Genomic DNA, 24,033 nt, shown 5'->3' with positions numbered 1-24,033 from the left:
AACCGGTGGTAGACAGAGGGAGAGGCCTGATGATGCATGTGCAGCATTGTGTTCGTGTGCGAGGGATGTGTATGTGTGGCAGTGGAGCAGGGAGTCAAAGTTCAGGTGGTATTTAGGGGCTCTCTAGGAGTGTGCGGCCATATTGAACCCTAGCTGCACCAGCTGCATGTGCCGCTGCTTATGGGGACCAAATGCACACCCATGCATTTCCAGGGACCTGACACACATACCGACCCGTGAACTTCTGGGACCTGACACACACACCTGTGTACTTTCAGGGACCTGACCTGCTCACCCATGCACTTCCAGAACCCTGACAGGCCCACATCCATGCACTTCCGGGTGCCTGATATGCATACCCATGCACTTCCGGGTCCTGACACACACCCATGCACTTCTGGGGACCCAACACGCACACCCATGCACTTCTGAGGACCTGACGCACAGCCAGTCACTTCCGGCGCCCTGATACGAACACCAATGCACTTCAGCGGCTCTGACCTGCACAACTTTGCTCTGGACCGAACACGACGAAGGCCCTATTGAGTCGTTCATGTACTCGGGCGCCCTTTAGTGCTGCAGCTGCAAGGCAGTGTTTTGAGTTGCGTTAAAGCATTGCAGCACCGGTTTTGCACCGCTTCTGTTCAGTGATCTTTCTTTCCGTCTCAATATCTATTTATAAATCGCTGTGCATTATCTGCTCTTTAGATATCCGTCATCTGTTTAAATGGATGTTTATTTTAAACAGCAGCGCATATATATATGTCATATTGTACAGCTGTAGGCGCTAATACACTGACAACTCAAAGATCCATTCATCCTTCCTTCCACTACAAACCATTCATCCATCCTTTGTATCATTAACTGTCCATCAATCCATCTATCTACCCATGCACGCTATTATTCTTTCCTTACTACCTGAGCCTTCTTTCTCTCCCACCCTTCTTCCGTCTTTCCTTATTAGTGTCCTTCCCTCTTTCCCTTCCTTCATTCATTCTCCCTCTATCCCTCCATTTTCCTCTCTTCTCCTTCCCTGTTGCCATTATTCCTTCCTTTCTTTTCTCCGCCGTCCTTTCCTGATCTGATACCTTTCTACCTTCCTTTTGTTCTCTCCTCCTTCCTTCCTTGATGGCTTTCTTTCTTCCTTTTCTTCTCTCCTCCTACCTTCCCTGATGCCTTTCTTTTTTCCTTTTATTTTATTTTCCCTTCTTCCTTGATGCCTTTCTTTCTTCCTTTTCTTCTCTTCCCTCCTTTCTTGATTCCTTTTTTATTTTTCTTCTCTCCTCCTTCCTTTCCAGATGCCTTTCCTTCTTCCTTTTTTCTCTGTTCCCTCCTTCGCAGATGCCTTTATTCCTTTCTTTTCTTCCCTCCTCCTGCCTTCCCTGATAACTTTTCTTTCTTCTTTTCAGAGCATCTGCCTCCTTCTCTGATGCCTTTTTCCTTTCCTTTCCCTTTCTTCTCTCCTTCTTGCTTTACCTGATGCCTTTCTTTTTCTCTTTTCTTCTCTATTCTCTGCTTTGTCAATGCATTTCCTCTAGGGTGACCAGATTCCGAAAACAAACAACCATTAAAAATGCAATAGGTCTCACCTTTCATTAAGTTAACCCCTTCGGTGCTCATGACGGAATGGTTCCATCATGAGCGTCGGTTGGCCTGTGCTCATGACGGAACCGTTCCGTCATGAGTCCATAGGTTCTTTAGAACCTTCAGCACCGCAGAGGAATTCGCGCAGCACTGAAGGGGTTAAAGCCATTTGCTTTGCTATACAAAACCATTAGCAAAGCAAATGGCTTTAACTTAATCAAAGGCGAGACCTATTGCATTTTCAATGCTTGTTGTGAATGCAGGGGTGTTGGGATGACATAAAATGTGGTAGAATGCTGAGGTTAAAATGTGGTGCAAGGGTTCCCTGAGGGACAGTTGGAGGAGATGAGGTGCTGGTGGTCACATTTAATGGAGAGGCGGAAATAAAGTCACATTTAAGCATATTCCCTGGTGCAGCAACTTATTTTGAAAGACAACAAGCAGGACCAGATTCTGCCACTTTCCACTTTCACCTAATGCCCTGGCCTGCGATGGCTGCGTGTCATCATCATGGGAGGTCTGCAGTGCTCTGGGAGTGTTCAGGCACCGAAGTCAGCATAGCAGCGATGTCTCATGTGATGGAAAGCCTCCACATAACGATCGCTTTGTGCTTGCCCCTTGTGGCGCAATTGGCACAGAAAGAGGACTTAGAGCAGTGTGTGCCACCATTTTGTACTTTGGAGCTGTGACCACCATCTTGGTTTGGGTCCGTTTTGAAGGCTTTGCCAAAATTCATCTGCCATTTTAGTTTGTGAAAGGATTTTTTATAAACTGTAAATTTTCAGCCACCGTCTTGGATTGGGCCTAAATTTAATTTTGATGTAATAGACAATTTCAACGGATTTGTAACTCAGTGTTTCTTTTGCTCTTGATTTAGTAGTCCAATTCATTCCATTTCAGCCATTACGGAGAGCATATCTGCTCTGCCTCCTTTCTTGTCTACGCCTGTTCCACTGCCTCTAGATTGGCACTGCTGGAAAGATACTTTTGAAACGTATTTGGAAGCAATGGATGGGTATACAGTCACTGATAAAGAGAAGAAAGCCTTATTGCTACATATTCTGGGTCCTGAAGATAGGGCTCTAGTAAAGACATTACCTTTAATCGTTGTAAATATTCAATTGAACCAAGAGGGAGCATCTGGTGAAATGGTGGTAATTGAAGTCATAGATTTGTATGCTTCTATCCTCAAAACATTAGATAAGAGATTCTCACGGACCCGAAGTGTGGTGTTGGAAAGACATAAGTTTGTGTAATGTTCTCAACAACAAGGAGAATCCATTGATGACTTTGCGCCTACCTTAAGGGCTCTGGCTATTACCTGTAATGATAGGGAGTTTAAAGACAAGATTATCCGGGACCAACTAAAAGAGAAAACTAATAACAAGAAAATACAAGAGTGATTACTTTCTACTTAGGATCCAGATCTAGAGTCAGCCGTAAGGATTGCACGTGCAATTGAAAACTCAGTAGCTATATGTGCCTTGTGTACAAAATTCTGTCAAAGAAATAAATCTCTTAAGGACAAACAATCACCAGAAGAATAACAAAAGGAATCAGACACCCAACAATGACTATTGGAAGAGCAGTGGGGAAAAATGAGGACAAAGTGTGCTACAGATGCGACAGCCGTACACATGCTGCATCAGCAGAAAACTGTCCAGCATTGTTACAAATGTGTTTTAAGTGTAACCATAAAGGGCAATTTGCTAGAGTGTGTCGCGATACATTTAAATCCATAGTAGCTCAGCTGGATGAGTGAGGTATGGCAAACACAAGTGAGGATGATAATGATTTTGCGCATGCATTACATAGTGAAGATGAGTATAACAATTCTGAGCGCCAGAAGAGTTTATGGTTTATGTTAATGAAGGAGGAAACAGTAAGGAAGTTCCGTTGATAAAACAAGTGAGAAGGAAACCCCCGTATTGTAATATTTCGATCAATGGCATAGAAGTATGTTTAATGGCTCATTCTGGATCACCCGCCACATTAATTGGTCCTGGCGTGTTCAAAAGATTCATGCCCCAAAAAGTTGTGGAGTCAAGCATCAAAATGTATGCTTATGGGGGGGAATAGATTCGAAATTGAGGGTTATTTTGATTCGCTATTAGAGTTTGATGAACAAAAAGCATGGTGTGCCGTCTATGTAGCAAAGCAAGGATCAAATCTATTAGGGTGTCATGATCAAGATGTATTGGATATAGGTCTTGATCCCAACCATCCAGAGAGTGTAGTTTTGCAGTCTAAACTTATGTGTATGACTAAAGCAATCGAAAACCAATGGATGAAAAAATATTCTGATGTCTTTGCGGAGTGCTTAGGGAAACTCAAAGGTTTCCAACATAGGAATGTTTTAAAGACCGGAGCCATGCCAGTTGCACACAAGGTTCGCAGAGTAACATTATCTTTATGGGATGATCTATGGAAAGAGTTAGACAAGAGGTGTAGTTTGGATGTTGAGTAACAAATAGAGGACTCGAGTGGCTTTCTCCTGTAGTTTTAGCATGCAAGGGGCACAACTCTGAAGTCTGTGCATTGATCTGCATGACTTGAACAAGAACATTTTGGGTGGACAGAGAACCACATCTGATAATATTTTTATTTCTATTTTTTTATGGGCATTTGTAAACTTTACAGTAACAACCGTAAGAAAACATACAGACCATTGCACAACAACAGCCATTGTCCAGTATTGTTTGTATTACATTATACTTCATCTTTACATATTCAATCAATCAATCAATCAATCAAGGCATTTATAGAGCGCACTACTCACCCGGAGGGTCTCAAGGCGCTTGGGGGGGGGGGCGTGGGGTGCCGCTACTGCTCGAACAGCCAGGTCTTGAGCTTCTTCCTGAAGGAGAGGTGGTCTTGGGTCAGGCGAAGGTCGGTCGGGAGGGTGTTCCAGGTCTTGGCGGCCCGGTAGGAGAAGGACCTTCCTCCTGTTGTCGCTCTTCGGATGCGGGGGACGGCGGCGAGGGCGTGGTTGGTCGATCGGAGGTGGCGTTTGGGAGCGTAGAAGTTGAGGCTGTTGTTGAGGTAGCTCGGGCCTTGGTCGTGTAGGGCTTTGTGTGCGTGGGTGAGGAGACGGAAGGTGATTCTCTTGTTGACGGGGAGCCAGTGCAGGTCTCTCAGATGTCCGGAGATGTGGCTGCGTCGGGGGATGTCGAGGATGAGTCTGGCTGAGGCGTTCTGGATCCGCTGGAGTCTCTTCTGGAGCTTGGCGGTGGTTCCGGCGTAGAGGGCGTTGCCGTAGTCCAGTCGGCTGGTGACGAGGGCCTGGGTGACCGTCTTCCTGTTCTCGGTGGGGATCCACCGGAAGATCTTCCGTAGCATGCGCAGGATGTTGAAACAGGACGCGGAGACGGCGTTGACTTGTCTGGTCATGGAGAGGGAGGAGTCCAGGATGAAGCCCAGGTTGCGTGCGTGGTCTGTCGGTTTGGGTGCGGTGCCCAGGGCGGGGGGCCACCAGGAGTCGTCCCAGGCGGAGGGCGAGGAGCCTAGGATGAGGACTTCCGTCTTGTTGTACAGTATAGTTCGGACATGTATTTCATTAATCTGCTACAGTCTTTAAATATGCAATTAAATATTTCCAGAAATCTCTCGGTAGGGAGCCTGCAGGTAATTCTTCTTCATAAGTTAGTAATGTGTCCTTACAATACGTGAGGTCTAGGAGCCATTGTTTGGTGTTCGGAGCTTGTCTGCTATTCCAACCCAGTGATATCCTCCTCTCAGCCAAAAGCAGAGCAACAACACAATATTTAAGCTTGGTGGCGCGGACATCAGGTACAAGACCCAGTAGACGTGTGCGCACTGTGCATTAGATAGGGACATCTACCATTGCGCTTAATATTTCTATCACCTGTACCCAGTATTCTGCCACTTTTGGGCAATGCCACGCTAGGTGTTTGAAGTCAGCCTCTTCAGCATGACATCTAGTACATTTTGAATCTGCCTGTAAGCCATATCTATGGAGTCGTTCTGGTGTATAGTAGGTCTGGTGTAGGTATTTATAATGCAGGATACGGAGGTTCCCATTCGTTGTCAGTAACCCCGTGAGTGTGCATGTTATGGCCCATTCTTCCATCGTTAGTGGGGTATCTAAACTGGCGTTTCATTTTTCTAGTGCCTTTGATGTAGTGTCTGCTATGTCCCCCTGAAGTTGAACATATAATCTGGATACTATGTATTTCGCTGTAGAGGTAGTGAGTAATAGTTGTAGAGAGGACAACTGTTGTGGTTCGGCTGGATAGGATGAATACAGCTTTTTTACAGCCCCATGTAGACTATGTTATGTGAATTTAAAAAGTAGCGTTTGATTGCTTATGAATGAGAGGTCATCCAAAGTCCTAAACCTGCCATCTTGATATAAGTCACCCATTGAATCTATACCAACTTGTTTGAGCAGTCCCATTCCCACCTTTTTCTGAGTTACCGATAATTCCGGGTGATGGGTGTAGTGGTAGTGCAGCAGCATACAGAGGTAGTTTACGTGCTTTACGTCCCATCGTGTGCCAAGCATTGTTGGTCACATCTACTGTGTTAATAACCTGATTATGCAGCGGGGGTCTGCGATGTCTAATGATAGCTGTCAGTGGTACTGGAAACGCATCCCCTTCTTCAATGTGTGAGGTAAGGGACCTCATGATAACAAAAGTGGGCATATTGCGCTTGTGCACATAAATAATACAGCACAAAATCAGGCACCTTAAACACCCCTTGTGAATAGGGTAATGTTTGGGCTCTCATTTTGATTCTTGCATGCTTTCCTGCCCATATTAGGTTCACCACCATGGTAGAAATGCTATGAAACACTGTCATCAGCGGTTTTATTGGAATGTTATTAAATAAATATAGCAATTTTTGTAGGATTACCATTTTTACTATGGCTAACCGATCAGCCAGCGACAGTGGGAGGCAGTTCCATCTTACAATTTTGTCCTCTATGGCACTTACTGCCTTGCCATAATTTGTGCGGATTACAATTTCTGGATCTCGATGAAACCAGACTCCCAAATACTTTACTGGTTCTTCCTGCCATTCTAGTGGATAGTCAATAGGGTGTGGACATGTAGTTTCAGTAAGCGGTATGATCACGGATTTGGACCAGTTTATTTTAAGACCGGAGTGAGGCCTGAATTTTATATATTCCCTCAATAGAGGATTCAGGTATTGCGCAGGATCGCGGACGTATAACATCATGTCGTCTGTATTAAGTGAGATATGCAGTGGCTGCTGTGGAAATTGAAGCGCTGAGTAGTGGTGCCTCTGCCTTATTTTACACGCCAGCGTTTCAAGCGGTAGCACGAATAACAAAGGAGAGAGAGGACATCCCTGTCTTGTCCCTCTAGTAATTTGTATTGTGTCGGATATATATTTGTTAACTTTAATGCGTGCTACTGGGGTGGTATAAAGCACATTAACCCATTGTAAATATATAGGGGGAAATCCCATTCTCCGTAGGACCGTGTACAAGTAGGACCATTCAATGGAATCAAAAGCCTTAGCTGCATCTAGTAATACAGCTGCAGCCCTGGTATTGGGAACTAAATAATGTGATATCGCAAATAACGTTCTGGTATTTTGGGATGTTGAACGCGACAGAATGAACCCCGACTGGTCCGGCAGGATTTAGTTGGTCATCAGTGGTTGCAGACGTGTAGCTAACAATTTGGCAATTATTTTCGTGTCTACATTTATAAGGGATAGGGATCTGTAAGAGTCGCAGCGCTCCGGGTCTTAGTCTGGTTTTAAAAGGGCAATTATCATGGCTTCCCTTAACGTTGGTGGGAGTATCTGTTTATCATGGGCATCTCCATACATTGCTACTATATGCGGGGCTAGCTGATCTGAAAATGCCTTATATAATTCGCATGTGAAGCCATCGGGGCCAGGCGCTTTACCATTTGGTAATGATTTAATAACAGTAGTGACCTCTTCTACAGTGACGGGAACCGGAGATATTCCCGCTGCACATCAGACAACCATGCTATCGACACAACGGCGTGATATTCCATGACTTCGTCTGCGGTGGCAGTTGCCTGAGAGGTATATAATTTGCAATAGTTTGACATGAATTCACGCAGTATCCCCAGTGCGTCATATCTTAAAGTGCCCCCGTCATCCTTGATCGCCCAAACCATTTGCGGAGCGTGGCCTGTACATATCTTAGCCGCCAGACTCCTACCAGGTCTGCCCCCCTCTCCGTAGGACCGTGCTACTTGGCATTTCGTGATATATTTAATCTTCAGTGTATGTCTGATATTCTACCAATACATCTCTGATTTCTCCTAGTAGCCTAGTGTCTTGTGTACGGTCATAGTCTCAATCTAGTGTTCTCAATTTGTCCTCTCTTGAGGCAAGCTGTTGCCTTATATCTTTAAGAATACCAGCGGTAGTGCTTATACAAACCCTCCTGATTGTCGCTTTGAAGGCTTCCCACAGTAGGCCCGGGTCCTTCGTTGTAGGAGCATTCAATGCAAAGTTGTCTGTTATGGCGTTGTGAATGGCATCAGTGTATGCTGTGTCTAAAAGTGCTTTTGTATTAAATCTCCAGCTAAAGGGTGGCAGTGCATAATGTGGTAAAATCAAGGTAATCAGTATGGGATTATGATCGGATAATGTCCTGGGCATGTGTTTGATCGATGACGTCCAAAGCGACAAGTCATCTGTGCCCAACCAGTAGTCTATACGTGACCAGCTGTTGTGTGCTGCAGTGCTGTGTGGCGCCTCCCTCTGTGTGGGGTTGCGTGCTCTCCATATGTCAGTAATTTGCATATCAGTCATTATATCCTTCAGTGTAGCCAATGCTTTCTTGTGAGGTCCTGCTGAGTTCCTAGATCTATCCAGGCCATCTTGCAGTGCAATATTGAAATCACCACCCCTGATTATAGGAAAATCTTGCACATCATGAAGTTTGGCCCACACCTTACGATAGAATTCAGGGTCATCAATATTCGGGCCATACGTATTAATCATAGCCAACTGTTGCCCTCTGAGGATCCCTATTATCATCACATAGCGCCCCTCGTCGTCTTTAACAACTTCCGTTATGGTGAAGTTCAGACCTTTCCTTACCAATATGATGACCACTCTGGAATAAGAGGAGTAGGCCGAGCCATGTATGGATTCTGCCCATCTATGTCCTACATTGTTGTTCGTGTGAGAAGCAATGTGCGTCTCCTGGAGGAGAGCTATGTCTATTTGTAACCTGTCAAAATACGTGAATATTTGGCAAATTGTCTTTGGGTTGTTTAAACCTCTAACGTTCCAGGTTAAGAAATTCAAATGTTTGGACTGTAATTTCTCAGTAGACATCATTCAAGCACATCAGTTGATAACATATAAATTAACTGCTAAAGCATACATGTCACGTATACATTTCTGAAATGAAGTATCCTCAATACATATGGTGGAATGGGACAGGATTTCTACGATGTTTCTTAAGTGCATAGGTCCATAAAACAAAACCCAGCTTCGTTCCCCCCACGCCCCACCCACTTCAGCATCCCAACTATGCCAAAGACAAACCCTTACAATATGAAACCATAGAACTAAACATTGTTTGGGGAACTCCCGCGCGGGGGTTCCGCCTGGCGCACGTATCTGCATCCAACATAGTGGATGTGGCCAGGTGGCACTTAGGTATGTCGACTGTACTTAATTCGGACTTTACTGGTAGCAACAAGATCGGTAACAGCACACAGGTAGTATACGTTATCCCCAGGCCTATAAATGCATAGACAGCTCACCTGCAGAGTTCCCAATTAACAATAAGAATAGGCTTGTAGGACAGAAAAATAGGAGACGATTCCTACAGCTCAGATGAACAAACAGGTAGATCCGTTACTGTAACGTCACATCAATCTGCTCAAGAGGACTAATTTGACCAATGCATATCAGAGGTGTCTATTACAACAACACCGCAATACAACACAATTTATACACCCATCTCCATTAACGTCTGTGCCCAGTTCAGTGTCAAAACTCCTGGCTTGGTGGGAAGTGTTGGGGTTTAACAGCCCATTTAAGTGTCCACCCCTCGCATGAACGCCATCTTATGGGACACAAATATTACCCCCAGAACAGATACAGTCTTTTACAGTGGATACTGACGGGTTGTGTACAGTGTCGCAGCAGAACACTTCACCTCGATTTTGCACAGACAGCCTGGGCTCGCAGCATAGAGTCAAAGTGTCAATAGCATACTGTCCCAGTTGTGTGGCACCCATGCATCTTACTAGATTTTAACTCCGGAAACATCCTGCCTTCCACAGTGTCTGTAATTGATCATTCCGAATCGTGGTTTTGCTCTTCTCGAGATCTCTCTTTACGTCTGCGGTGCAGTTGTTTTAGAAAGTCCTATGCCGCTTTTGGCGTTTGGAGGATTGTGGTGCGACCGTCATGCATCACTTTCAAGCGTGCTGGGTAGAGCATGGCGTATTCAATCCCCAGTTCCCGCAACTTCTGCTTTGCCGGGTTATATTCCTTGCGCGCCAGTTGGACCGCCATGGTGAAATCCGGGTAGAACTCCAGTGTGTTGCCTTGATAGTTTATGTCCCGCTTCTCTCTTGCCAGCCTCAGGATGGTGTCACGATCTCTGTAATTGAGTATGCGGGCCACTATTGGTCGTGGAGTTGCTCCAGGCTTTGGTCTCGGGGCTAACGATCTGTGCGCTCTTTCTACTATGAGAACTGTGGAGAAAGATTCCGCGCCAACTATACTTTGGATCATTTCCTCCACGTACGTTTTCATCTTCCCGGTGTTGGTAGATTCCTGAACCCCTTTAATGCGGACATTGTTGCGGCAGGATCTCGCTTCCAAGTCCTCTGCTATATTTTTTATGACGTCTAAGATCTTTTCAATATCTGAGCATTTTTTGGTTGTGGTGTGTGATTACTCTTCCACGGCGGCAATTCTGGTTTCTGCCTCCACCATGTTTGTCCAACTTAGCTGCCATGTTATCAACACGTTGTGTGATGGTGTCCAGCTTCCCATTAATATCTTGCAGGCTCTGCTGTATGGCCTCTAACACGTGCTCCATGCCGCTGGACTGCCCCGCTTCACTGTTCGGTTCAGCGTCTAAAGCCGCCGTTGCTCCCTTGGCTTGCTTCTTTGACTCAAAAGGCAACATGGATTGTTGCTTCTCAGGTTTACCCATTGTCACGCAATTGAGGTGTGGTAGTACACAACTAGGAGTGAGAGATGTTTTAGAGGGATCACAGTCCTGCTGAGACGTGCCTGCACACCTTATTCCAAGAAGCAAGCCCCGCAGTACGAACGGATCCCGGCACAGATCTCCAGCTAGCGCAGTGGAGGTGCAGCGTTATGCACAGCAAGCCGTTGAGACCAATGTAATCCAGTCACATGGCGCGCACAATGTTGCTTGAGTACGTCCCACCACAGGAGCTCACGCCGTGTCCCGGTGCAACCGCGGATCTCTCACACCACCAGCAATATTCGTTAGGGGAGGAGCAGTTAGGTAAACATGTCACACACAGCAGGTCCTTACATATGTGCCACGCACCCACATAGCGGGCAAGCCAATCTGGGGCAGCGGTGCACCAATTCAGCAGGATATTCAAGTGTCCACCATTATGTCCCTCGCACACATTCCAATCTCGTCCATAGGTGGGTCAGGAGCAGTGATCTATACAACTTCCTCAGCGTGTAGGCACAGTATTCACCTCGGGGGCCCCAACGAAGAGCCGCTGGCTCACAGTAACGTTCGTCTCATACCTTTCGTGCCGCCATTTTGCTGTATTCCCGCAGGTTCAGTGAGCAAGTCTGCATATCTCCCCGTGCTGGTCCGCCCATGTAGCATCTCCACATAATAGCGACCGCGTTTTAGTTGGATTATGTTACACTTTCCAATCAAGCGCCAACATTACACTACAGTCTCTGCTGCCAGTTAGACCCACCTCGATCACACTTGAGCACTGGGCACCGCCATCTTGTCCCCGATGCAGACCGTCCCATGATTTACCTTCTCCGCTGGGTTCTCGTGCCCTAAGACGCTGAGTCTGCAGCTCGGGGAGGTAGGGGCATTGAAGCAAATCCAAGAGTTATCGCTGGTCGCCCCGCGCATGTAGTATTCTCTCCCCTCAGGCAATTGTGATCCTGGATGCCGACCATACAGAAGCAGCCAGACACAAGCCCATCCGTTTTCCCTGTATACGCACGCAGCGTAGGCATGAGTAGTCCGCTCCGTGTCAGCAGTCACAACCGGTGCCCCATGCTATCCTTATATGCGCAGTCTCTGTCCGTTTCACGTTATGGAGATGCCACCGGCATGCGACATCGGCCGTCTTTCCTGCTGGGCGCCACCATTTTAGAGCATTGCCACATGGCCCTGACAACAAACATGCTCACCTCGCTCCACCTTGCCGCTGGTGCCTCACCCTTGCACACCGAGGGTAGTGGCATGCCCGGTTCTATTCTTCAAGCCCGCTTGAGCACCCGCAAGGAACTATATGCACAGTGCCTCGCCGGGTTTACCCCGAGTGTTCCTGGTAACTGGGCACCGCCATCTTGTGCATATCGCGGTCCTCCCAGTGCCGGTCTGCTGTTTGTTGGATTTTTATATCGTCGCGGGATGGGACCAGCAGTGTGGGTCTCCCATATCAATGCCACTGCATTCTGATATACAGTGTTACTCTCCTATCGCAATTTTGAGTCCGCGATATTAACTATTACGCCGCATTTCTGACCTGGCCGGCGGACCTGACTCAATAGCCATTCCGCTGTGCGCCCTCTAGCGCCCCCCACCACATCTGATAATATAATAAAATGTTGGGTAGTTTGGAAGGTGCCTTAGTATTTACCACACTTGACATGTCAGCTGCGTACCATCAAATGGTTTGAATCAAGAGTCGAGACACCTCATGTATTTTGCAACTTCTGAAGGCAGTCGTGGCCAGTGCAGATATCAGCGGCAGGGCGTGCAAGCAAACGACGGAACAGGGAAAATAAAATTTAAAAAACCATATTAGCACTTATCTTGCGCTCGCCCCATCGCTGAGTCGGCGATGCAGTGTGCGCAAGGTAAGTATTTTTATTAATGTATTATAGTAATATGGAGTACATTTGAACAGATGGCCATTGGAGAAACATTTACATAAAGAACTTCAGATATTTTGGAAAGCCAGGGATGAATTGTTTTTGGAAAATTATGTGTTTGTGAAGGGTGATCGTTATGTTCCACCCGCTGGTATTAGAAATAAACTTATTTCAATTGCTCATTTAGGTCATCTGGGGTAAACTAGCACCATTAAGAAAGCTGGAGAATTATTTTGATGGCCATACATAGATTCAAAGTCTTAAAATAGTTCCCTTTGGGTAAGTCATACCCAGACATATGTATCTCCACATCCAATCTCAAACCGAATTACTCCTTAGCCTCAACAGTGATTATATTCACAGTACCATACAATAGCCTAGATTTAAAAAGCTTTTTATTGTTCATAAATAAACATAGGATCAGCGCTGTAATTTAAAAACAGATTTCATACAACAGATACAAACAACAATTCATTGAACTCTATATTCGACTGTATCACAGGATAAAAACACCACTAATATTCATAACAGAATATACAGTGAGGCACTTGGTATCCCGAAAACTGATGCAAGGCCCTTGTTTGTCTGTACGGCCGCCAAGTTTTTAAGCCATATGTGCGGAATCAGAAGGAAGGCACGATTGAAACCATCCACCTTGACAACTTGTCCTAATGCGATTCCCTAACTTTGGTCAGTGATTGGTAATCTCTATTATTTTAAAGTACATAAGGCATGAACAGACACAAGTTGAAAGCTTGGGGCACAACTATCTACTGTCTAATATGCAACTAGCATTAATCTCTGTATATGCAAGTTGGCACTTTCAAGGAGTGATGGGAAGTCCTAGAAGGAAGTCCTGAATGTCATTAGTTATCCTGATAAATTGTTTTATTATGTCTTTTTTTATTGATTTGATTTGATTTTTTATTTTACAAAGCGCGCGATTGCCCGTGGGCGTCTTAGGGCTGATTCTGATCCAAAGACACATGGTTCGGTTTGCTCAGATTTATCTTGCTTTAAACAACCAGGTTTTTACTTCCTTCCGGAAGGAGAGCAATGAGGTGCTGTTTTTGATAGTGACTGTCCAAATTGCGTCTATCGCTTCGTAATCAGGAAACAGCCATTAATCCTTGAGGAAGTTACTGTTTAGTAAAGAAACACGTGTCGGCTGCCTATTGTGTTCTTTTTGGGATTCATGCCTGGAAGAACTTTCAACAACGTGCCCCAGAACTTTGTGAACTCTGAACAACGCACTGCATGATATGTACTGATAATATGATATTGAACTAATGAGAATTGTGCCAACCAGACATTAAAACAGCAAAAATATTTGGAGTCTTTGGATGTTCTCTACATAATGGTCTAATTTACAATATGCTTTTCTCTGATCATCGCTAAGTTGTGATTCTGTAATAAGGTGAGGGCTGGATATTTCATTTTTCATAGAAGCACTTGCTTCTGTGCTAAATAATTGAGTGCCGAGGTACAACAACTGTTTAGACAATCAGTTTATATTTACTGTTTGTTGACCAATCGGTTATCCAGATCACAATTAGCATGTGTTTCCCATTTTGTTCCAACCAAGCCAGTATAGCCACCCAATTTCGTCTGTTCCAAGCGTTGACGCTTTTTGGTGATATCAGCCCAGGCTAGACCATCTTTTTCAAGACTTGATTTATTCCTCTAATTCTGATAAAATAATCAACCATCTATTTATACTCTTGTAAGACCTCTTCCAATGCAACAAGTCAACCGATTAGATTACAGACCTGCAGTATTCTGGCTCCAGATCAGAATAAAGAAATTCTTCTACGAGAATATGCCAGCGTTCCCCTTTCCCCTCAATTAAAACCTCGGGAATCCGCCTTAAATGGTCCGCATATAATGTTCATCCCTCTGCACAGTGATGTAGCCTATCGATATTGGTATATTCAACACGTTTTTCTATGATTGTCTCGATTAGTTAGACCCACGTATGGCATCCATCCAAGTTACGGCGTGGAGATAGGTATGTTTGGGATGTGACTTACCGAAAGGGAACCATTTTAAGACTTTGTAGTCTATTCAGAGCCCTGTCCCTTTGGTGTGGGGGGCCTCCCTCTTTATGCTTTTTTTCAAACATAGATTCAGAAATTGTGAGATTTGTAGAAAAGTGTTTGTTATCCCTGAATTCTGATAAAGTATTGAAAACCCAGCACTCTGATCATGTTCATACTTCATCTCTAGAGAAACCATGGAAAATGTTGTCTATTGACTTGATAGGACCGTTTCACTGTATTGGAGTTGAAAAAACCTATATTTTGGTCATGATTGACTATTTTTGGGGTAGACCTTAAGTGGGGTGTGTGAGGTGGATGCCTGTAAGAGTATGTGTGAGTAGAAGTATGGCTGAGGCCTCGAATTACTTTTATTAACATACTGTAACCTTTTATGGAAATACTCATTTATAAAGACAAAATGACCTTGCTATTTATAAAAATAATAAGCAGGACTTTTCCATTTTTGTATCAAAAGTATTGTTTCTCTGTTGGTATATATATATATATATATATATATATATATATATATATATATATATATTCAGGGCTTTTAGTGGGCCGGGTTTCATTGGGTTTGAGCACCGGCAGTTTTTTAAAGGAGGCCTCGAAACGGGTCTCTATTGGGCTTTTCTGTCCTGGCACAGGCGGTCCGTTTTGTTCCCGACTGCAGTGACAGCAGGCACATTGATATGTGTGTGCTCACACTGCTCACTTCTCTCTAGTGGAGAAGTAATGGCATGACATTATGCGTGGTAAGCATTGTAGTGGAAGGAAAATCCTTTGAAGAGAGCCATTTTCTCTCTGGATTTCCCTTCTCTTTTTGAAACTCAGGAGCAGCAACATTGTCGTGGTGTCACATGCAGTGCTTTAAATGGGCCGGTACTCACCGGTACTGAGTACCGGCACTTCTGAATTTTTGGGCCATCAGTACCGGCACTTCTTTGTAGACCGGGAGAGTATCGGTACCCTGATCGATGGCAGGCTCAGGTTATGCATCTTCTCCACCTCAGGGCAGGGCCTCCGAGCAGCTTGCAAGTAAATGAGGCGTGAAGTAGCCGCCCTTTCGCAGAGTTAAGATTAGTAGCGCCCATTTCAGTGTTCCCAAACTGCAGGAGTTTGAGTGGGCTCTTGTTAGAGGCGCAACTAGAGACCAATTTTGGAGGGAGGGGCTACGAAAAAATTTCAGGGGGGGGGGGCTGAATCTTTAAGCAACATCCAGAGTGGAGCTGCAAGGGCTCTTAGAAGTGGTGAAACAACAGCAAGGCCTCATTAACATGCAAATGGTCTTTTAAAGACCTGTGACGTGCTCGGGTGCGGTCGTGTGTGTCCCTGGGAAGCTGTCTCATCCCGGGCTGACACACACGAGAGGGGCGACGGGGGGCTGAAGCCCTTTGAGTCCAATGGGTGTTGCGCGCCTGGCTCTTGTCACACTGTGATTAACAGGGCAGGGTCTCTAGATAGACCCTGCACTGTCAATCTGGTATGCAGCGATGAAAGTGCTTTTGCGCCTCTACCCCCACCCCTCCGTCAGGTGTGTGAAATGAGTTGGGGCCTCCAGTCACTAATCCAGTCCCATTTGCAGTATGGCACTGGCCCTACCTAATAAAGTGAGTGGCAGTATTACATATTCCACCTTCTGCAAAGTCTGGGTTTTTTCTTTTTAAGTTTTATTTCAGCAGTGTAGCTGCTTCCCTCTGTGTGCCCCTCCAACACTAATCGCTGCATTTAGATGATAACAGCGGCTGCCCTGGGCAATGCGTTCATGGTGCGAAGTTAGCCCTGCCCTAGGGTAATGAATAGCACGGACCTGCAGTGCTACAGGAATGAGCTCCCAAGACAACTGGTGATGTTTTTGGTTTGAGGAAAGACAAGGTGAACATAGAAGGAAGGGGGAGGGAGGAATGTAAAGAAATGAGGTGACAGGTGAAGTTAGCATTGCCACTTTTTCAGATAAAAATGGCAGATATTTGTTGAGTTCTGAAATCATAAATGGGCTTAGAAATGGTATTTTAACACACATTTGTGTATGGGCAAACTTGGGGGATGAGTACAGCATGGAGGGGAGAACTGGAGGCAAGTAGGGAAAAAAACAATGAGAAAATGTAAGAGACTTGTGGAGAGAGTAAGGCAGAAGTGGGCGTAAGAGAGACAGAAATAGCGAGAGAAGGTTAGAGGCTGGGTAAAGATGAGAGGCAAGTAGAGCAGACATGTGGATGTAAAAACACGGAACCAGCAAGAGACAGGAAGGGCCTGGTCGTAGGGGAAAGGGCAGTGGCAGTGCTTTAAATGGCCAGCACTCACAGGTACTGACTTCTGGCACTTCTTATTTTTATCACTATATGTACTGCACTTCTCTACTGTGAGGAGAGTACTGGTACTCATGAAAGGTAGGCAAATTAGCTGCAAGTGCTGGTGAGCACTAGGGTGTCAGCGTTGGAACCTATCTGACACCCAAGGCCCACTGTATTCCTGAGCTGACCTGCATCTAAACTATTCAGCGTGGGCTTTTTTGCATGATGTCCCTTGTTCACTATCACATTGTCTTTGACAGTGGAGGCCCCATTTAGACCTTGTGCTGGTAATCACATTCACACTATTGTGTGGATGTGTGCAAACTCAGGTATGGAGGAAGCAGGCTGACAGCAGCTATTAAAAATAAATGGGAGGTAAGGAGTTTAAAATGCTTTAATCCCACCTTTTTTATTTATTGAAGTTTTGTATAGCGCTAGCTGGACCCGGAGGTATCAGAGCGCTTCACAGCATGTACAAATTATATGCAAACAATATCAGAACGGAAAATAGGAGCAAAGAAGAAAATACAGACAAAGCATCATTGGTTAAGTAAATCAGCGTCAGAGTGACAACAGTACCGCAGCGTGATTCCCGGGGGTGGGAAATCAAAATAAGCCTTCTTCAGACCATTCTAGATTCATCTTAACGGACGAGAGCGCTCTAGGAAGAGGGCTTTTAGAAGTGTCTTGAATTTCGGGAAGGAGGGGGTAAGTCTGATGTGGGGAGGGATAGAGTTCCAAATTTTGGGCGCATTACCCGCGAAGGATTTCGTTCTGGTTTTTTGTTTCCGAGCTTTTAGTGGGATGAGTAGAAGCGTGTTGGAGCTTCGGAGGTTCCTGGACTGACCGGCCCTTTTGAGTTTGGCGGCCAGATATTCCGGTTTGCCTGTGTGCAGGGCTTTATGGGTGAGACAGGCTGTGCGAAAGTTGGCTCGTTGGTCAATAGGAAGCCACTTCAGTTCCCTAAGTGCCGGAGAGATGTGCTCAAACTTTTTCGTTCCTGTGACCATTCTTGCTGCTGCATTGAGGGTCGTGGACAGGGGACCTAAGTGAGAACTTGCTGAACCGGTCAAGGTTGCGATTCCATAATCGATTCTGGAAAGCACCAACGCCTGTGTGGCCTGTTTGAGATCTTTGGGAGGTAGGAATGGTTTTATTCTGTACAGGAGCTTCAGGTTTAGGAATGAGGATTTTGCGGCTTTTGAGATGTGTTTTTTCATGTCCAGTTTGGAGTCGAGGGTGATCCCTAAGGATTTCACAGAGCTCGTTGGCGTGAGAGCTCCGTTGAGGGCGTCTAAGGCTTTGAGGCCACCTGAGAGTTTGTGTGAGTGTTTGCATATGGCTGTGTGCTTGCATGCTTGTGTCTGTCTGCTTGTGTGTGCCTGTTCTTCTGTGAGAGAAAGAGGCAGAGAATCAGGACACTCTCAGGAGATTTTTTAAGGGGACTGTGTGGAATGCTTTCTGTCCATGTGTACCTGCTGCTTTCAGTGTGTGTGCACGCTTGAGAATTTAGAGTATTGTGCCAAACAACAACAAATAACAGGATGGCATTAAGAAGCAGCAAATACTACAAAACAAAGAAATGTTAACATATCACTGTTTGGCTTTCATTTTGTGTAATGAGGTAAACTGTTTTATTGACAAACACATTTTTCATTTGTTTTGATATGTGCTGCAACTCGTACAGACATTATTATGTATGATCAGATATTCCCGTAGCCCCGCCCCCTAGCCCTGCCACACCACTAGCTCATTTTAATGAGTACCTGCACTTGTTTGTTTCCATTTAAAGCACTGGTCGCATGCAACTAACAACCACTGTTAAAGCCAATTGTCCTGACTTCTTGTAGGTATGATGTTACTTGCTGTATCTATGTATGCACTGACAGAAAGAGCAAAGTACAAGTCGGGGGCACACTAAGCTAAGCACAGATTTTTAGCTTGCGTGTTTTTAAGCCACGCTCTTAATGAAATTGACCAAGCGCCTTTGAGAGACCCTCCAGTTTTTTCATCCCACTTAAAGCCCTGTATATATATATATATATTTCAACCAAAGTGCCCTCACTTATATATATTTATACAAGCACAATCCCCGACCCTACAGTGCTCGGCGGCACAAATCAGGAAACGGACCACCGCGGCAAGTTTTTCAAATTACGTGATTTATTACCATCAAGCAGACATGCCGCGTTTCGGCCGGTGAACCCGGACTTGATATATATATATATGTGTGTGCTCTCTACCTTGTTTTGTAAATAATTGCGTGAGACTTCTTTTGTAATTCACGGATACTATCCCTGCCTTGGGCAAGTTATCTTGTAGAATAGGTTCCCTTTCTTTCGTAAATTACCCTGTATGGATGCTCCATTAAAGTCAGAAGAGTTACTTCACATCTACAATTCTGGTCATTTTCGACTTAACACAATATGTACAATGTACACAGTACATTAATTGCTCTAGGCGCTGTGCCAACATTTCAGAAGAGAAAAGTGGGAGATAAAAATAAAAAAAAACATTTAAAAAAAAAAAATCGGGAGAATGGGGCCTTGAATCGGGTTACTGTCAATGTGTGGGCTTTGGAAGTGTGCTGCTGCAGGATCGGACATTTGAAACGCAAATGCACGTTTTTTCTTACCTTTCAGAAGCTTGGAGCGCAATGGCAGGCAGAGAGAGGGTGATGCAAGTGTTGTGCACTGGCCTGGCAGTGCATACACCCCCAACCCTCTGTGTGGCAGCTTCCCGGGCACACACACAGCCGCCCCGAGTACTTCACAGGTCTTTAAAAGACCTTCTGCTTGTTAATGAGGCTTTGTTGTTTTTTTTACCTCTTCTAGAGCCCCTGCAGCTCCACTTTGACTATTGCTGGAAGAATTTGTAGTGGTGGATCTCTCAAATTAAATATAATTAAAATGAAAGAGAGATCCAAAAGGTATTCAGTGTATATAAGTAAAAGGTTTTATTGAAGAACGAGAGAAAGAAACCCACGACTACACAGGTCGAGGTCTAAGGCAATATCCCCTGGAACTTAACCATTCCAGAACACATCAATGGAATGAGAACTATACACATAAACGATTCTTTAAAGACGTAGGCACCAAGAATGAATGTTACTTACATACTACACATCCCCCATTTTATAAATTGGAAAATGAAAACACTATCAACCAATAATACAGTAAAACAGAGAAAAAAAACAAATAATCAAAATGTAAAATACAAATCATAACAACACTAAATGAATACATCAGTCCATTACATAGTCACGAAAACGAGAAGGAACAGATATAACTCTACCTGTTCTATTAATCCTACTACACCCATCCCCCTTCCATCGTGAAAAGTAACAGGAAGAGAAATAGAATGAGGAGCAATTTTTGAAGAATCACCTTCAGCTGTAACATCTGGTTGACTGTTTAGCAGCTGTGAATTTGGAACAATAAAATTGTCACAGACACCATGCCAATCTGAATTAGAATCTTTTGAAATACTCAAATCACGCTTGTAATTGGAAATTATATCAGCTTGTTTTGGTGTGATTTTGACAAGAGCATTTTTGTCCCACCAACCTTTGTCTTTAAGAAGAGCAGCCATACGTGAAACTCTTAAAACTTGTACTGGAGCTGAAAATTTCGATTGACCTTTAGACATTTTTTCAGGTTTTTTGATGATTACCCAATCACCAGAAAATAAAGGTTTGTCACAGACATACGTTTATCATAATTCTGTTTATAACATTCTTGTTTTTTCTTAACCTGATCACAAACTCTATTTAAATCAACAGTACTTTGAGGCGAGTTTTCGAATAACCAAGCAGGATTAAGTTTTGAAATTGGTTTACGACCCCTAAGTAAAATAAAAGGTGAAATACCCGTAGTGCTGTGAGGTGTGCAATTATAATTCCAAACTTTGTGGCATAAACATGTTGGAACATTTAAACCATTTGCACAGGCTGTTTGAACAGCTTCTTTGAGTAAACGATTAGCACGTTCATCAAGACCATTCGAAGATGGGCTATACAGAGGAACAAGGCTGTGTTTGACCTCAGATTTGCTCAGAAATATATCAAGATCTTTGGCAACAAAATGTGAGCCATTATCAGTTATAATCTCCTGTGGAATGCCTTCAGAGTAAAACAATCTTTGTAGAAACAAAATGACGGATGTAGCGTCTGGACTCTTCACAAAAGCAAAATAAATCCACTTCGAAAAGTAATCAATGCCAACAATCAAATATTTCTTATCAGAATTGAAAACAGAAAAAGGACCAGAAAAATCTAATCCAATTTTTTTCCACGCACTGCTTGGCCACACTACAGGAGTAAGAGGTGAATAAGACGACTTCCAATGTTTGTCAGAACAAAGACATTGGGTACATTGATTGATAAAGGACTTGACCTGATTATCTATCCCTGGCCACCAATAAGTTTATTTAATTTTATTGACAGTAGCGGTGGTACCAGGATGTCCCTCATGTGCCAAAGAAATTATGCAGTCTCTGATGCCCCTAGGAGGAACAAATTTATCTTGACGTAATAAAATATCATCAGAAAATGACAATTCAGAAGCAATTTGTGCAAAACTTCTTTCCTCTACGGACAGACTTCTGTCTAGGGCCAACCTGAAATTAAGTATTTTTTTACTTTCTGTAAACATTCATCTTGTTCAAAATTGCGTACCCAATAGTAATCTTGAAATCGTGTACAACATCTTCAATGGTGAACACACATTCAATGTCAGAGCTAACCAAGTCATGAACAGGAAGAGGAATACGTGACAAGCAATCAGCTCTTATATTTTTCCCGCCTGGAAGGTATTTAATATCAAAATTGAATTCTTGAAGTCAGGCAATCAACCTAACTAGACGAGACGATGCTTTGTTGGAAGAACTCTCGCCAAGCATGTAGGTCAATGGCTTGTGATCAGTAAACAACTGAAACCTTGTTCCCCAAATATACATACAAAACTTTTCAACTGACCAGGTGCAGGCCAAAGCTTTGCGCTCAATTGTGCTGTAATTAAGTTCAGCAGGAGTCAATGTGCGCGAAGCAAAGGCTATAGTACATTCTTCACCAGTGATCATTTGGCTGAGAACAGCTCCCAAACCTTTGGAGCTGGCATCCACGGTTGTTATGCTTTGAATGCCATGAGTGAAAGGCTTAATTGCTGGAGCTGTAACAATCATATTCTTAATGGTCTCAAAAGCATTTTGAGTCTCAGATGACCACACAAATTTGGCATGTTTTTTTAAATGATTCCTGAGAGGTTGAACCACTAAAGCATACCCTCTGACAAAACGAGCATAATATTCGCTCCATCCCAAAAATGGTCTTAAAGAATCCTTATCTAATGGACAAGGGGCATTCTTAATGGCATCCAACAAAGAACTTTTAGGTTTAATGCCAACAATTGACAAATTGTGACCCAAATAGTCAACATCTTTAGCTAAAAAATTACATTTTTTTATGTTGACTGTGAGACCATGATTTTGTAAAGTACTCAAGACTTTTTCAATTAAAATGTAATGTTGATCTAAAGATTCGGAGTGGACCAAGATGTCATCCTGGAAAGCTGGGATACCAGGACAATTGTCAAACGTTTTATCCATCAACCTTTGAAATATACTGGCCGCAGAAGCTAGACCAAAAGGGAGTCTTTTGTACATGTATACACCAAATGGTGTAACGAAAGTAGTAAGATGTTGAGATTCTTTTGCCAAAGGGATTTGGTGATATGCTGAACGTAAGTCTATGGTAGAGAAAAATGTACTGCACCCAATATTAGCCAACATATCATGTATTTTGGGCAATGGATGTGCAGCTACAACAATGTTACGATTTAGTACTCTTAAATCTGCACACAAGCGAATCTCACCAGATTGTTTGCGTGCGACGACTGCTGCTGAAACCCACTCAGAGGAGTCTATAGGACAAATAATATCTTGAGCCACTAATTGTTCAATCTGTTTCTTAAGGTCTTGCTTGACAGAAAGAGGAACAGAACGTACTTTTTGAATTACGGGAAAAACCTTCTCTTTCCATTTTATAGTGTGTTCGAAATATTTGACCAAACCAATTTCCTCACTAAAAACATTTTTGTATTTGTCAAAAACTTTACATAAGACAGGATCTTGTGTTTCATTATCCTGAATAGCCAACACAGGTTAGTCACCTAAAACTACTGGCTCAGGATGACCAGGTTTCAAGAGAATGCCTAAACTGGCTTGAACACGCCATCCTAAAATGTCTCTGTCGTTAAGTGCAACATATATTTTAGTATGAATGAGTCTGCCTTTAAAATCAATGGTGTCAGGGAAATATCCACGCATAATGTCATAACCACCAAAAGCTTTGGGGTTAACATTTGTGGGAAGCAACTTAATATCATGCCATAATTTGAAAAATGTTGTTTCATCTAAAATAGTGATTGGCGAACCAGAGTCTGCCATAACTTCAATATCGATTTTACCAATTAATACTTTACAAATGGGACCTTTAACTTTGTTATCATCAAGAGCACTAATTTGAATAGATAATGATGAGACATTAAGTGCATCACATAATTCTTCCTCAGTGTAAACCATATTGACCTTTGTTTTATCTTTAGGTATGCAACACATAGAAAAAAATGACCAATTCTCTTGCAATTAGTACACCTTTTACCTTGTGCAGGACATTTTGGATTATTGCCAATATGAAATCTGGAACCACACCTGTAACAGAAAATATTAGTTTTACGTTCAAATGATTTCTTTTCTTTGGAACGTGAGGAAACAGCATTAACATTACATTCAATGTCTTTATCATGAGAAATATTCAAAACGGTCGAAGTTGGTGTAGACTCCGCTAAAAATTTTGAGGAAACAACTGAACATTCACTGCTCTTTGCTATAACCATTACTTCCTCTGAAGTGGGATTTTTGCACGTCAAAATCCATTCCTGAATCTTTTTATTGTAGCAATTGAAAACTAATTGATCACGAAGAGCAGTGTCAATGTAAGATCCAAATTCACATTTTGAAGCAAGTACTCGTAAAGTTGCCAAATAATCCTCAATAGACTC

This window comes from Lissotriton helveticus, chromosome 3_1 (assembly GCF_964261635.1).
Source record: "Lissotriton helveticus chromosome 3_1, aLisHel1.1, whole genome shotgun sequence".
Classification (NCBI taxonomy): domain Eukaryota; kingdom Metazoa; phylum Chordata; class Amphibia; order Caudata; family Salamandridae; genus Lissotriton; species Lissotriton helveticus.
The sequence above is the reverse complement of the archived record's forward strand: the minus strand, read 5'-3'. Positions refer to the sequence as shown.